Here is a 16,110-nt window from a genome sequence, read left to right as displayed (position 1 = left end):
TTGCTAAAATTAGTGTCTGAAAAACTTCTGATAGGGCTTCCCTGGTGGCGCAGTGGTTAAGAATCCACCTGCCAATGCAGGGGCACGGGTTCCATCCCTGGTCCGGAAAGATCCCACATGCCGTGGGGCAACTAAGCCCACACACCGCAACTACTGAGCATGCACTCTAGAGCCCACGAGCCACAACTACCGAGCCCACACGCCTAGAGCCCGTGCTCCACAACAAGAGAAGCCACCGCAATGAGAAGCCCAAGTACCACAACGAAGAATAGCCCCCGCTTGCTACAACTAGAGAAAGCCCGCGTGCAGCAACGAAGACCCAACGCAGCCAAAAATAAATAGATAAAATAAAATAAACCAAAAAAACTATCATTTAATACTTTGTTCACCCTTGGCAAACTCTTGATTAAAAAAGCAGGCAAGGGCTTCCCTGGTGGTGCAGTGGTTGAGAGAGTCCTCCTGCCGATGCAGGGGACACGGGTTTGTGCCCCGGTCCGGGAGGATCCCACATGCCGCGGAGCGGCTGGGCCCGTGAGCCATGGCCGCTGAGCCTGCGCGTCCGGAGCCTGTGCTCCGCAACGGGAGAGGCCATAACAGTGAGAGGCCCGCGTACCGCAAAAAAAGAAAAAAAAAAAAAAAAAAAGCAGGCAAGATGGCAATCAAATATTAAAAAAAAAAACAACTTCTGATAAATCTATGTTATTCTGGGATGCAGAAAAATATCAAAGGAAGGGTGCTGAATGCTAATAACAGTTTAGGCCCCTGCAAAGTGCGTGAGAGAAATGAGCTTTAAACAAGGATAGATGAGAACTTACTCCAAATCCTTCAATATTAAACCCTGCAAATTAACATTTTGGGCCACATGATTTACTATTACACATGGAGACGTGAAGCTGCTGGCTTCAAATAAAGGGAGAGGTAAAAATATATTATTAAACCCGTTGTCATTCCTGACACAGAGAGAAATAACTGGGCTCCTAGCCAAACATTTCCAAAAATCAACAGCAACAAAACAACAACTACTTTGAGGCTTAACTATGTAAACAGACATATTTTATTTCAATTAATTCTTACACTTCTTCCCTTATTTATAGATAATATCACAGAATTAGTAAGTGGCAGAGCTGAAGGGTGAGCCCAGCCTGACTTCTGAATTCAGGATCCAGTGTTTTGCCATAATCCACAGTAATATGATATACACGTACATCTTCCTCTTCACACTCACATATTCTTTTTAAAAACCTGAAACAAAAGCTTCATGAAATAATATTTACTCTTACTCCACAGGATATTCTCTGATATTTTTGTCTTTCTTTCTTTCTAATGTGAATGCCAATGCACTAAATTGATTCCCAAATCCCCATGGGCCCTGCATGACACTTCTTACCTCCTGTTTAAAGTTCTTTTAAACTGCTACCACAGTCCAGTTTTGCTACCCTGAAGTGGAGCTGATCTCCTCGACCCATTAAAATTTGTCCTTAAATAGATTAAATCCTTGAAAGCCCTTCCTTAAACCTTGAATTGATGTTTCTCTAACTAGAACTCTTCGGCGGCACACCCATCTTAGCGATTTATATTGTATCGAAAACTGCAGATGTTCTCCTTGGAGAACAACAGATCATTGTTGAAAGGAATGCATTAGTTTTCACTGTTCCTGCTGCATCACTCAAAAGAGTTGACAAGTGTAGGGCAGCAACACTGGACCTGAGCAGCTGCCCACGGTGCTGAAACTGAAGATGAAACGATAGTTTTGGAGATATACTATTGCCAGATTAGGACAAAGTGGAGGAATTTACCAAAACGCTGGCAGAGAACACTCAGTGGCTGCCACCAAATACGCGTGAGTGCTTCTGGGATCGCTTGGCTTCGGTGTCGACCCACTCCCTCTCTGGGACAGAGTTCTTTTATCAGTGCGGGTCAACTCAATAAGGGAGAGCTTCCAGCTTTAAGGGGGCAGGGACGCGGTATCTGTCCCTAAGAGAGTCACGTCCCACCTTCTATCTAGCTTCCGGGGTGGGGGTGGGGGAAGGTTAGAAAGAAAGGAGGCGCCTGCCCTCTTTTTTCCAAAAACTAAAGAGTTCCCCCAACTAAAGTCGAGCGACTTCGCCCGGGGACGCTGCGGCAAGTACTGGACCAAGAGAAGCCCTCCGAACATCTTCCCAGGTTCCAGCCACCTCAGGAGGGGAATGTAAGAAGCAAAACGAATAACCCAACAACTTCAGATACACACAAACTCATGGGGTGGGAATGCGAGGGGAACTCAGCCCTCCGAGAGCAGGGCTTTTTATTTTACCTTTTGCAAAAAAAAAAAAACCTAGTTTCTTCCGCGCCCAGCCTGGGAAGAAGCAGCCAAGAGCTCAGCGGCGGAGCCGCCTCGGAGCTCCAGGGCCGGAGAGGGGGTGTGTTCTCTCGGCCAGGCCCCACGGGGAACAACCCGCCGCCCGGCCGCCGCGACGCGGGAGAGGTTCTTACCTGGAAGCCTGACCCCGCAACACAAATAGGCTCGCCAGCCGCGTCGCTGCGGGAGAAATCCCTACCGCGACTTCATGATTGAATCTCCGCACCGACCCCCACTGCCTGGAGTCGGAGCACAGATAACACCGAGGCGAGGCGGAAGTCCCGCCCCGCGCGCCTCATTGGCCCGCACCCGAAGGTAGAGGAAAGCCATTGGGCCACAGAGCTGCCCGCTAAGGCTCCTTCCCAGTCTCACGCCGGGTCTAGCTGCTTGCTCAGGTCCAGCTCGGAGAGATGCCCAGTCCACGGAGTCGCGTTCTTGGCCTCGTGACCGGTCCTCTCTGGAAGGGCAGGGCAGGGTGGGGCGGGCTTCTGGAGCGAGGCTAAAGGATCTGCTTTTGGCGGGGAAAGGGGTGTATGATGGCTGAGGGGATTGGCTGTGGAATACTGCCGCCTGCCGTGTGCCCCACAGGAATGGAGGCCGTGGGGTCAGAAGGGGATCGGACCGAGAGGCCAGACCTAGCTGGCCTAGCCCGTTCTGGCTGTTGGGCCGAAGCATCCCGAGGCCCAGCTGGCGGGCTACCCCTCGGCGGGCCTGGCTTTGGCGTCGTCGCGCCTCTTTCCTGCACCGCACTCACCCGACCCGCAGAAGAGGTGAAGACGAGGCCTCATCCCTTCTGCACTGTGTCCAGGCGGAGATCGAGATGGATGGGGCCAAGGCCAACGCCTTAAAGTCCGAGTCACGTTGTTAGAGGTGCGAGCAGCCCGAGCGCTGAACACTAGTCCCCCGACGCCTGAGTGGGAGCCGTGCTGACGTCAGCACTCTGGGCCTGACACGCGCGCGCCATCCCCTAGACTCAGCAAAAGTCAAACCGTGTGATTAAACCCTAGGTCAGCCTTTTAAAACCCTTGCCTCCTTTAATAAACCAAAAAGATTTCGTTCCCTACCGCCTTTCTGGTAAGACCTCCGCACCCCAGGTATTCCAATTTCAAACCAAGCTACTTTTAAACTTAAATTACTCGGACTGGAACATCCATACTGATTAACCAGTTACCAACTAGAAATTTTAAAGAGGTAATGTGGCTTACTGCAAAGATTACAAAGAGTTATGAACTAGAATGTCAGGAAACCTAGATTCTGGCCCTGCTTCTGCTTTAAAATAAGGCGCCTTTAAGAGCCCATTACAGGCTTCACATCCTTCAACCTCATCTTTTAGACAAAGGAGGAGTGACAGGAAGCTAACACTTAGAACACCTGTAGAATACCCTTGGCTGTAACTTGTAACCTTGACTGATCTGGGGAGACCTGAGGAATAGGAAGAAGACTCCCTATTGTGTATCTTTTTGTGCCTTTAGAATTTTAAACCTTTTGAATATTACCTACTCAAAATTTAAATACAAAAAAACTTTAAATCAAATTTACACTAAAATAAGTAAAGGCCATCAAAGGTACTTTAATATTCTGTGTATCCTTTGACTATATATTCTATATATCCTTAGACTTCCATCAGTTGTAAAGATAGTCAATACTTAATACAGTCCTGCCTTTAAGAAAGTCATAAGTAAAAGTCAGAATTGGGAATATTACTATGAAGGCTAGTGTAAGCATAGTTAGAATATCTCTATAAGCATTTCTTCATTAAATTATCTGAAATTGGCTTTATATTAAATCAGTTTTCTTGCATGACATTGAAAAAAGTAAAAAATAACGTCCACATTTTACAGGTTAAAAAAAAAAGTTTTGTTCATTCCTTAAATAAAGACATGTTGAGTACGGAACATTTTTATCTGACTTTATTCTGCTCTTCAGATCACAATAGGTATAGTTCTTTCAGTTACAAACAAGGTAATGTGTTATTTGTACTGCATTTAGGCAGAAGAATTGTGCTACACCCTGCAGAAGCATTTATTCTCCCCACTGTGATGAATGAAGTCAAACCGAAAGAAAACAGATTGGGAAAATGTACTAATTTTTTAAAAATTGGTTAGACATTAAGGTTGATAGACATCTTAATTATGGTTTTCAAGAGCATGAAGGGTTAATATGGCACATGATACTAATAGCCACTAATTATCTCCTTGGAAAGACAAAAGAAAATTAGGACTTTGTGTCTGACGGTTTTTTATTTTTTATATCCTCCTAAAAGTACAAATAGCATATAAAATTGTAGAATTTCCTACCTCCAATATATTGTAAGACAGCAACAACAACTAAAAAGACAAGACACCCAATTACCTAATTGTCTAAAATGGTTTAGAAGAAGTTTTCCCTGAATAATGAAAAGAATGCAGGCAGTTTCTTTAATCACTGAGATCAACTAGAGACATTAAAATTACACTAGGCATTATTTTATTTAGAATCAGAAAAAAGTAATTTTAGATAAAAAGATACTTTCATTTTGAAAAGAAAAAAATAAAATTATTACTGTGATAAAAGAAGAAATAGAATCCATAAAGAATCCATAGGAATCCATATATGTATGGAATACACACATTTGAAAAAGTACTAAACAGAACTTCTAAAAATTGTCTCAGGGAATTTTTGGCCGAAGATTAGAAAGTCTCCCATTTCTTTACCAAATTCTAAGCTAATGAATAAATTCATCTTTTAAGAAAGTAAGTGAAAAGTTCAGAACACACAAAAAACGATATCAAAAGGATTTTTCAACAAAGTTTAAGGAATTGAGAAAGGTCAGACCAAAAAAATAAACAAAAGAAGTTCTGTTTAAGTCTAAATGCCTTAAAAAATGACCTGGTCATTGTTTCCCTTGAGATGAGTTGCTTCCTGGTCTTATATATAAAATGACTGACATACAATTTCAACTTTTCCTTTCTTATTTGGTTCACTGAGAAGCAGTCTCACTCTATTTGCTGACAAAGTTATTACAAAATAAGCATGCAAAAATTCAGATGACATAATGTAATATAAAGATGTAAGAACTCAGAAATGTGGATCAAGACAGTCATTTTGGGAAACAATTTGGCATTATCTGAAAAGGCTGGAAAATAACATTTTCTATGACATAGCAATTCCCATCCAGGAATATACCCTAAAGAAACAAAAAATAAATTCATAACTAGGTACATTGTAGAGAAATTTAAAGAAGATCAAAGAAAAACAGAAGTTCTTAAAGAAACAAAGAAAAATAAAATACAAAGGAATGGCAGCTGACTTCTCAATAGCCACAAAAGAAGCTAGGAGTCAATGAAATATCTTCAAATACTAAAATAAAATAATTGCAATTGTCAACCTAGAATTTGTGCCAAGTTAAGCTACCATTTAAAAGTGAAGGCAAAATGAAGACATTTTCAGAGGAAAAACAGCATTTATTCCTAAGACACTTTTATTGAAAGAACTTCTAAAGGATGTCTTCAACAAGTTGAAAACTAAACCCAGGAATAAGGGGTGAGATGCAAGAAAGGATGGAGAGCAAAGAAGTTGAATATAATTTTCAAACAAGTAGATGTAAAAAGGGGAATGAAGAAAACATAATTATTCAATAGAAAACAGGGGAGTAGGGGTGGGAAAGGAGCAAATTAAAGGTATTGTAAACGGCAAATACAAAATGAGATAAAGGAAATAAATCATCAATAATCTCTAAAAGAGGTAAATGGGGTAAACTTGCCAATTAAAAGATTGTCCGTTGTATTCTTTTTAATAAGACATAATATAAAAACTTAAAGGACACCAAAAAGTGATAGTAAAATGAGGGGGTAAGATATGCAAAGGGAATAACAACCAAAAGAAAGCTAGTGTAGCTGTATTACTATGGGGGGGGGGAAACAGACCTAAAGTCAAAAGCATTGTTAATCAGGATAAATAGAACTATAAAAGAATGGTAAGTGGAAAAATTTGCAAAGAAGTTATAACCATCTTGAACCAGTATGCATCTAGAAACATAGCCTCGAAATATTTAAAGCGAGAATTGACTAGCTTACAAAGAAAAGTTGGCAAATCACAATCAAAGTAGAATTTTATACACCATTTTAAGTACCTAATAAATCCAGCAGACAAAACATTAGTAAGAATATAGAATATTTAGACAACACACAGAACATGTAGAGAACCCTGTAAATATTCTTTTCAAGCACATATGGAATCTTTCCCAAAATAGCAGCATATTATGCTATAATGCAAATCTCAACAAATGTAAAAGAATACATGGCATACAGCCCATGTTATACAACCAAAATATAATATTAGGTATCAACTATTGATAGAGTATTTTTTAAAATTCTAAGAAAATACTATGAACAACTTTAAATAATAAATATGAAAAAATACCCCCCAAAAATACCAAATAAACAATTTCCTAGGAAAACAGTTTTAATTTACCTAAACACCCGAGAAGATATAAGAAACCTAAGCAGGCTAGGGAAATTGAAATAGCACTCAAAAAAAAAAAAAAAACTACAGGACTTCCCTGGTGGTGCAGTGGTTAAGAATCTGCCTGCCAATGTAGGGGACATGGGTTCGAGCCCTGGTGTGCGAAGATCCCACATGCTGTGGAGCAACTAAGCTCGTGCGCCACAACTACTGAGCTTGTGCTCTAGAGCCCATGAGCCACAACTACGGAATCCTGCGCGCCTAGAGCCCGTGCTCCGCAGCAAGAGAAGCCACCGCAACGAGTAGCCCCCGCCCTCTGCAACTAGAGAAAGCCCGCACGCAGCAACAAAGACCCAACGCAGCCCAAAATAAAGAAATAATTTTTTTTTTTTTAATCTACAACCCTTCCCTCAAAAAATCAACTCCAGAACGTTTTAAAGGTAAGTTCACCATACCTTCAAGGAATAGATAATAAAAGTTTTACAAACCATTTCATAGAATAAAAAGTGAAAACTATTCAACTAATTCCATGAGGGCAGTATACTCTTGATACTAAAACTGAACAAAGACAATACAGGTAAGAAAAATCATAAGCCAATCTCACTTTGAATGAATACGCAAAAATCCCAAATAAAACATTGGTAAACTAAAACTAGCAAAGCTTTAAAAAACAAACAAAAGGGCTTCCCTGGTGGCGCAGTGGTTGGGAGTCCGCCTGCCGATGCAGGGGACGCGGGTTCGTGCCCCGGTCCGGGAGGATCCCACATGCCACGGAGCGGCTGGGCCCGTGAGCTGTGGCCGCTGAGCCTGCGCGTCCGGAGCCTGTGCTCCGCAGTGGTAGAGGCCGCGACAGTGAGAGGCCCGCGTACCGCAAAAAATAAATAAATAAATAAATAAATAAATAAAAAATAAAAAACAAACAAAAAAACTATGACCAAACAATGTTGAATTTAAGATAACATTATAAAATTTATTAATATGATTCACCATATTAATATATTTAAACTAAAAGCTTATCTTAATATATGCAGAAAAATCATTTGAGAATTAAAGGAGGGACCTATATTATACATATTGTTAAAGAAACCTTTCTGAAAAGCTGACATAAGTTGAGACTTAAAGAAGAAGGCTTCCTAGGTTGTGAGCCACAGGAACCAACTCTAGTCAATTTAGGTTAAAAAAGGCAATTTACTTGAAGAATATGATGATACTCTCAGCATTAAAAGGATGCCAGTAGTACAGTCTTGTAAAGATCAATAATCGGTGGCTCTTATTGTCCCACAGAATCAGTATTCTCATCCTGGCAGTACTACTCTGGCCATTTTCATCACTCTGTTCACAGTTCAAATTCCAGGGAGGGAGTCTTCCACTGGCTTATCTTCTGACACATGTTCATCCCTTGATGCCTTAATTAGCTGTTTCATCAGATCACACACCAAGGGAGAGAAGTAAGGAAATCAGGATGACATCATCAAAAGAAGATAGAATAAATGCTAGTAAGGGCACCCAGAATGAATTGAAAAGCATGTTCAAAGGCCCTGAGACCATAACAAGCCTAGCATAATTGAGGATAAGGAAACCAGTGGGGCTGAAATGTAGTGAGGGAAGGGAAGGGTGGTAAGAGATGAGGTTTAATTGGACATTACTATTCAAGGTGTGGTCCTTGACTAGCCAGACCAGCCTCATCTGGGAGCTTGTTAGAAATCTCTATTCTCAGCCCAAGCAGAGAATCAGATTTTCTGGGAGTCAGGCCTAGGAGTCTGCATTTTAACTCCAAGTGATTCTTAAAAATGCATAAGTTTGAGAATCACAGATGTAGAGGTTTGTAGAGCATAGTAAAGGTTCCAGTTCTTTTGCTGTTGTTTTGCTTGTTTGTTTGTTTGTTTGTTTGTGGCCACACCACATGGCTTGTGGGATCCTAGTTCCCCAACCAGGGATTGAACCCAGGCCCACGGCAGTGAAAGTGCCGAGTCCTAAACACTGCACCACCAGAGAATTCCCGAAAGGTTCTAGTTCTATCCTAAGGGCAATTAGGAATTTCAAGCCGGGAACATTATCTAATTTGCACTTTAAGAGAACCATCCTGCAATTACGTAGGAAATAGACTGAAGAAAGACATGAGTGAAAACAAGAAAGCCAGTCAGGAGATTGTTGCAATAATCCAAGAAGAAAATAATGGCCAAGACCAAAGCCATGGCAGTAGGGATGGAAAGAAATGGTCAGAATGAAGATATATTTTGGAGTTCAAATAATGAGGATTTGATGATGGATGTGAAGGATGAGGGAAAAAGGAAGAATGATGACTGCCAGATTTCTGGTTTGAGCAGCTGGGTGACTGGTGGTATCATTTATGACGCAGAGAAAACTGGGTGATGAAGAAAGAGAAAAATTTGGAGAGGGAAAAGCACAAGTTCATTTTTGTATATTTTATGATTGAGATATCTAAATGGAGATGTCCAGGAGGCATCTGGATATAAAGAGGAGTGGTTATAACACAAGATATAAATTTAGGAATCTTTATTGTAAAAGTAGCATTGAATACACAGGAATGTATGAGATCACTTACAAGCAGCCTCCTTTGTAGTATTTTAATTAAACAACTAAACTAATATTTAGAGCTAGCATTTAGCGTAAATCAAGCAGGTGGCCATCTACATATTATGTTCTGAGGAATCCTTAGCTCCTGCCCCCCAGTTTTTTCCATATGGAACCCTTACAATGGCATCTTAAGTTCCCACACTAATTATTTTCCTTAGATTCAAAAAGAAGGGCAGATATTAGAGATTTAATTGTCAGCCACTGACACCTCATATTTCATAAATTCTCCCCTCCTCTGCCACTCTCTTGAAAATTGCAAGATCAAACACATTTTTCAGGCAGAGAAGGAAACTCTCCAGAATGGAAAATACAACAGAAAAGATGAGAACCCAGAAGATCTGAGAGGGCACTGTCCTAATCTGTGGGGCTTGAATGAAAATGTAAAAGTTTTCTCCACAATTTAGACACAATACAGGAGAAAAAACAACAGCATGTGCTAGCAGAAGGGAAGAGACAAGCATGATACGTCTGATTTTACTAAATGGGGCAGCGGTTAAAGTTAGAATTTAATTTAAAAGATCCGTGTTCATATAAAACATTCCAATCAACACAATGGTACTTAAACCGTACTTTAATTAGCCTACTGTTTGTTCTGTTTCAGTTAAGTTGACAATAAGCTGTGTTTTATAACTGCTATTTCCCCCACTATTGCTTGTTTTCCTAACTGTAGATTTCTTTTCTGTTCACTGCGTGTTATTTCCTGTTTCATGCATGAATTTATTCCAGCCATCAATCGCACAATTTCACTTCCTTGAAAAAGGCTTCGCATCTGGTGACGAGCTCTATAGTCTGGAAAGTCTCCCGGCTTCCATCCTGATTATGGTAAAGTCTTATCTATCTTGGCAACTTAATGAAATGCCTCTGCCACTAGTTTGTTCATTTCCAAAAATAAAGATGTGGGGAAACTGCTGAATTACACTTGCATGTGTTCAGATTATAAAATTAAAGCACTAGGTTTGTCAGATGGTAATAATAACCAGTTAATGGAAAAAAAGACAGACATTGTATGAGAATTGCTAGAATTGATTGCTATTTTTAGACCTTCCCATTTTTACTTACAGTCTTCCTTCTCTCTCTTACCTCTCTGCTACTTCATAATTTTACTTTTTATCATTGATCTCTTTACATTCAGTGCTAAGTAAAATGTTTAATTAGGCACACTTTACTCTCAAACCTTTCCAGTCTTTCCTTTCAACATTGTTATTTCCCATATCAGACTCTCTATCCCCAGGAGACCAGGGCTCTCAACATATTCCCAGACTTTTCCTTGTTCCCCCTGCTCTCCTCACGACTAATTGTATCAATAGCAGTAGCAGCAACAACACTGTACTAAGCTCTTTTACACGTTATTTTATTAATCTTCATGACAACCTTAGGTCCTACTATTGTGTTTATTTTTACAGATCAGGAAACTATGGTTCCAAGAAATTAAATAACTCATCCAAACTCACGCAGCTGGTGGGAAATGAAATAGACCTCTTGGGCTCTGGAATTGGGATTTGAATGCAAGTCTATCCATATCCAGAGCCTGAGCTTTGAACTGAGATGACAAACAATGAGTAGCCAGTATAACGAAAGAGAGGGCTCAAGTTGGAGCCAAATGACTCTCTCCTGTATTATCTGGGGCAAGTAATGCAACCTCTTGTTCCTAGATTTCACCACATTCTATCTATGCCTGGTTGTCCTGCCTGAACTGTACCCTTTATCTGAGCCTACCCTTCGCTCTCCAGCACCTAAAATTTACCTGTCTTAGATCTCCAAAGCTCTGCTTCCAGCTGTCATTTAGAAAACTTTTTAGTAAATGAATACAGGAGTATTAGCCTTGTTAAAGATACATGTTTTATAGAGTAGCTTTCAAAACCACAAAACCGGGCTTCCCTGGTGGCACAGTGGTTGAGAGTCTGCCTGCCAATGCAGGGGACACGGGTTCGAGCCCCGGTTCGGGAAGATCCCACATGCCACAGAGCAGCTGGGCCCATGAGCCATAGACGCTGAGCCTGAGTGTCCGGAGCCTGTGCTCCGCAACGGGAGAAGCCACAACAGTGAGAAGCCCGCATACCGCAAAACAAACAAACAAACAAAAAACCTTAAATGAAAATGAAATTTTAGATACTGAAATGAATGAGTGAAAAACTTGGTGGTCAAGAGAAGTCTTCCTAGTATCCCTCAACTATGACATCATGTAGACCAGTGCTTCTTAAACTATTATACATAGGAACACCTGGGCACTTGTTAGAATGTAGATTCTGATTCAGGAGGCTACAATGGAGCCTGAGATTCTATAGTTCCAGCAAGTGCCCCGGTGATACTGATGCTGCTGATCACCAGACCAAACTTCTAAATCATCCATTCCTTTTAGAGTTAAGTCCATCTTCTTTAGTCTTTGATTCTGTTCCTATTTTTCTTTGCTACATAGCAAATATGGGAAACTGTAAGATCTGATTTTTAGTTTCCTCTTTGTTTGACCCAAGAGGATATCCCTTACTGTTTTGCAAGCTCTGCACTTATGAAGATGTATTATATTTAACTAAATATCTCTAGGTGTTTTAGGATTGCCCAAACCTGCATGATTGTTTTTCCAGTTAAAATAAAAATAGTAATAAATTACTTTCTTAAAAAAAATAAAACTGTACCTTAAAAGAATCAGGAATAATACAAGGACAGAAAGAATATTGAGAATTAAGAACTCTACTTCCTTTTTTCAAACGTGTTTTTATTCTCAAAAGGCTGGCCTACTGCAACATAAGGTCCAACCTGGCACTACAGACAAATGCTTTCTATGAAAGCCTTTTCCAGTTAACAAGAGCTACTCAAAAGTGGTAGCAGTACAGTAAATCATCATACCTATTCATAGTCAAAACAAAGACTACTAGTTCTTAAACTTTTCAGGGGTTGAGAAATGTGAAACAAGCTTTGTGGTCAAAATAAGCTTGCACCTTTTTTTGATAAAAAAATTATCTTTTACTAAACATGACTTTAAAAACTCATGAATTTTAAATTGAAGGTAGCTCATTTTACTTTTATTAATTTACAAATGAAAAATGCTTATTGGTATCAGTCATATCAAAATAGATTGTTTTATTTATATCTTTTATCATATTCAAGAAAATTAAGGAATGCAAGACTGAAATCACTGTTTTGTAAGACTATTTTTAATGAAATTTTAAATAATAACTTTCTTTTGATTTTCTTTATATTTAATTGGGAGGCCACTGAATCAAAATATGTTTTTCTTTATAATTACTTAAAAAAAAATCTCCATATAGTTTCTAGTTCCTTGCCATTTAAAGTATAGTCCAGGGAGTCTATGAGAACTGAAAATCTCAGGCCCACTTTAGAACTACTCAATGAGAATCCATATATTAAGAGGATTATCAGGTGATTCAGATACACATTTACACCTTCTTAGATGAAATGGAACTCGGTGACAAATTTTAAAAGTAACAATCATAAAAGCATAATTGTATAGTAAAAAAAGATGCTATAAATTTTTCTCAACACATCAGCATTGAGCATTTTCAACCCAAAGCAGATGCTCCTAAGGTAAAAATTATTGTAAAGGGCCACCAATCACTCAGCATTCCTTTACAATACTATTTACCATGTGACATTAAATTCTATTTCTTGTTATTTTGGATATATCATATAACATGTATGACATATATCAATATATCATAAATCAAAATATATTTTAAAGTCAATTCAAATATGTAATTATTTCAGAGCTTTAAAAGGAAACTAAAGTAAAGGGTTAAACTGTAATAGGGAGACTACCATAACTTTCAGTACAGAAATAAGACTGAAATCACTAATTTTCATTTTTGAAATATATGAGAGATCAGAGGACTAAAATATATTCGTCACTGATTGTGACATAGTTGTTTCTTTTTTACCCTAGTCCTCATCTTGTAACATTACTGTTCTCTTTATCTTTCTCCCTTGGTATGTGTCATCTTTCTATTTACTTGTTTTCCCTGCATATAACCTAATTCTTTCCTACCATTATTACTAGCAAGCAATTCCTTTCCTATTTCTCTACATTTATTTTGTCTTATTTATTTTTACATGCTATCCCTACTATCTGATCATTCTCTTTAAACAAGCTTATTTATTTGTTGCTCCACCCTAAACACATGCTCACATTCACACTAGACTGGAAGCTCCATGTCTTGTTCTGCTTGTCTGCTGCAATAGTCCAGCACAGAACAGTGTCTGGCACATAGTAGGGCTTCACTGTATATGTACTGAATTAATAAAATTAATAAACAGTATATCTTCACTTCAGATCAAATGTCTTTTCACTTTCATATCATTTATTTTGTTTGTGCTGCTTTTCACACTTCATCTTATAGTACAGTTTCTGGCCCAGGTATTTTAGACAACTACCATATTCCTTACTCATGGCAAATCCCTTAAGGTCACATTCATCATCAAATCTTCCAAAGACCTAGCATATCCCATTGCATGTACGAGGTACCCAGTAGGCTAACTAAATTAACTTATGATTCCTAGAAAATGAAAAAATGAAAAACAAAAAGGGCCTCTAGATGCTAAAGCAAGCTGTTCCTAGATTTCAATTAAGAGTATTTTTAAGTCTAATTCTTATCATTTCAAGCTTTCCCTACATTCCTAAGAGAGTTTTCAAGCCTGCTTATCATTTCACTGTTACAAGGCAATTTTTAATGATATCAATCTACAATAAGCTATGTTGTTTATTCAATCACTGCAAGGCACTGAGCTATGCCACTGGGTATTCAAAGGTGATTAAGACACTGTCCCTCCATCAAAAAGCTCCTAGTCTAATGGGGAAGGCTGACACTGACATAATAAGTGGAATGCAGTATAAAAGGTTCTACAGGTAAAGAATATATGATGCAGGGCTTCCCTGGTGGCACAGTGGTTGAGAGTCCGCCTGCCGATGCAGGGGACACGGGTTCGTGCCCCGGTCTGGGAAGATCCCACATGCCGCAGAGCGGCTAGGCCTGTGAGCCATGGCCACTGAGCCTGTGCTCCGGAGCCTGTGCTCCGCAAGGGGAGAGGCCACAACAGTGAGAGGCCCGCCTACCGCAAAAAAAAAAAAAAAAAAGAATATATGATGCAGTGGAAGAACAGATGTCAACTTTCCGGGGGAGATAAAGAAGGCTTCTTGAAAGGACTGAGTTGGGCTTTTTATTTTTGGATTTTACTTCTAATTTAATTTTTTGACTGGTTAATGCCTCCACATGGTTCAAAATTTTTAAAGAATTAAAAGATAATACAAGCATTGACAACACCAAATGCTGGTTAGGATATGGAGCAAAATCATTGCTGGCAGAAATGCAAAATGGTACAGCCACTCTATAGGACAACTGGCAGTTTCTTACAAAACTAAACATATTCTTACCATACCATCCAGCAATCACAATCCTTAGTATTTACCCCAATGAACTGAAAACTAATATCCACACAAAAACCTGCACATGTATGTTTATAGCAGTGTTATTCATAAGTGCCAAAACTTGGAAGCAACCAAGATGTCCTTCAGTAGGTGAATGGGTAAACAAACTGTAGTACATCCAGATGATGGAATATTATTCCCCACTAAGAAGAAATAAGCTATCAAGCCATGCAAAGACACGGGAGAAGCTTAAATGCATATTACTAAATGAGAGCTTATCTGAAAAGGCTACATACTATGTGATTCCAACTATATGACATTCTGGAAAAGGCAAAATTATGGAGGCAGTGAAAAGATCAGTTGTTGCCAGGGGTTGGGACAGGAAAGGATGAATAGACAGAATAGGAAGGATTTGGGGGCCATGAAACTATTCCATATCATAATATAATGTTCGATACATGTCATTACACATTTGTCAAAACCCATACAATGTACAACACCAAGTGTGCACCCTCATGTAAACTATGGACTTTGGGTGATAATGATGTATCAATGTAGGCTCATTAATTGTAACAAACGTACTTCTCAGTTCAGGATTTTGATAGTGGGTAAGGCTGTCCTGTGTGGTGGCAGTAGATATGTGGGTACATGAGAACTCTATGTACTTTCTGCTCAATTTTGCTGTGAACCTAAAAGTTCTCTAAATTAAATCTATTTTAAAAAATGATAATACAGTGAAAAGTACTGTTCTCATCCTTGATCCCTGGCTGCTCAAGTCTCCTCTCCATAGGCACCAGGGTGCTTTCTAGTTTCCTGAGTGTATTTCCAGAGATTTTGAGGTATATGCCAACTATATCATACATCATATCTATAGATATGATTTCCCCCTTTTTTCCTCAAATGGTATTTGAGGTATTACATACTCTGTTTTGCACCTTACTTTTTGCCTTATTATAAAACTAACTTTTCATAGTCCTATTTTTTGCATTTAAATCTTTGATGCATTTTTAATTTCTCATGATGCTAGGTAAAAAGTAGAGCTCCAGTTTTTTTTGTTTCAGGTAACTACTGGGTAATTCAACACTATCTTATTTCCCCACACCATCACCACTGATACATATGCTACTTTTTTAATATTCTTTTTTCCTTCCAGTTTTATTGAGATATAATTGACATACAGCACTGTGTAAGTTTAAGTTGTACAGTGTAATGACTTGACTTACATACATCATGAAATGATTACAACAATAAGTTCAGTGAACATCCATCATCTCATATAGATACAAAAAAAAGAAAAAAATATTTTTTCCTTGTGTGATGAGCACTCTTAGGATTTCCCCTCTTAACAACTTTC

At 39.1% G+C, this 16,110-nt stretch overlaps 1 protein-coding gene across 1 annotated transcript in view; it reads right to left on the bottom strand.

Moving 5' to 3' along the window:
* Positions 1–2,527, bottom strand: part of RNF13 (ring finger protein 13) — a gene marked incomplete at both ends in the record, with an annotated part of 156,961 nt that extends 154,434 nt beyond the window's left edge. The window contains one exon of the mRNA XM_079704338.1: positions 2,473–2,527. The remainder of the gene's footprint in view (positions 1–2,472) is intronic.
* Positions 2,528–16,110: the final 13,583 nt, after the last annotated feature.

This window comes from Hyperoodon ampullatus, assembly GCF_949752795.1.
Source record: "Hyperoodon ampullatus genome assembly, chromosome: 5".
NCBI lineage: Eukaryota > Metazoa > Chordata > Mammalia > Artiodactyla > Ziphiidae > Hyperoodon > Hyperoodon ampullatus.
Note: the sequence above shows the minus strand (reverse complement) of the source record. Positions and strands in the feature narration are given on the sequence as shown.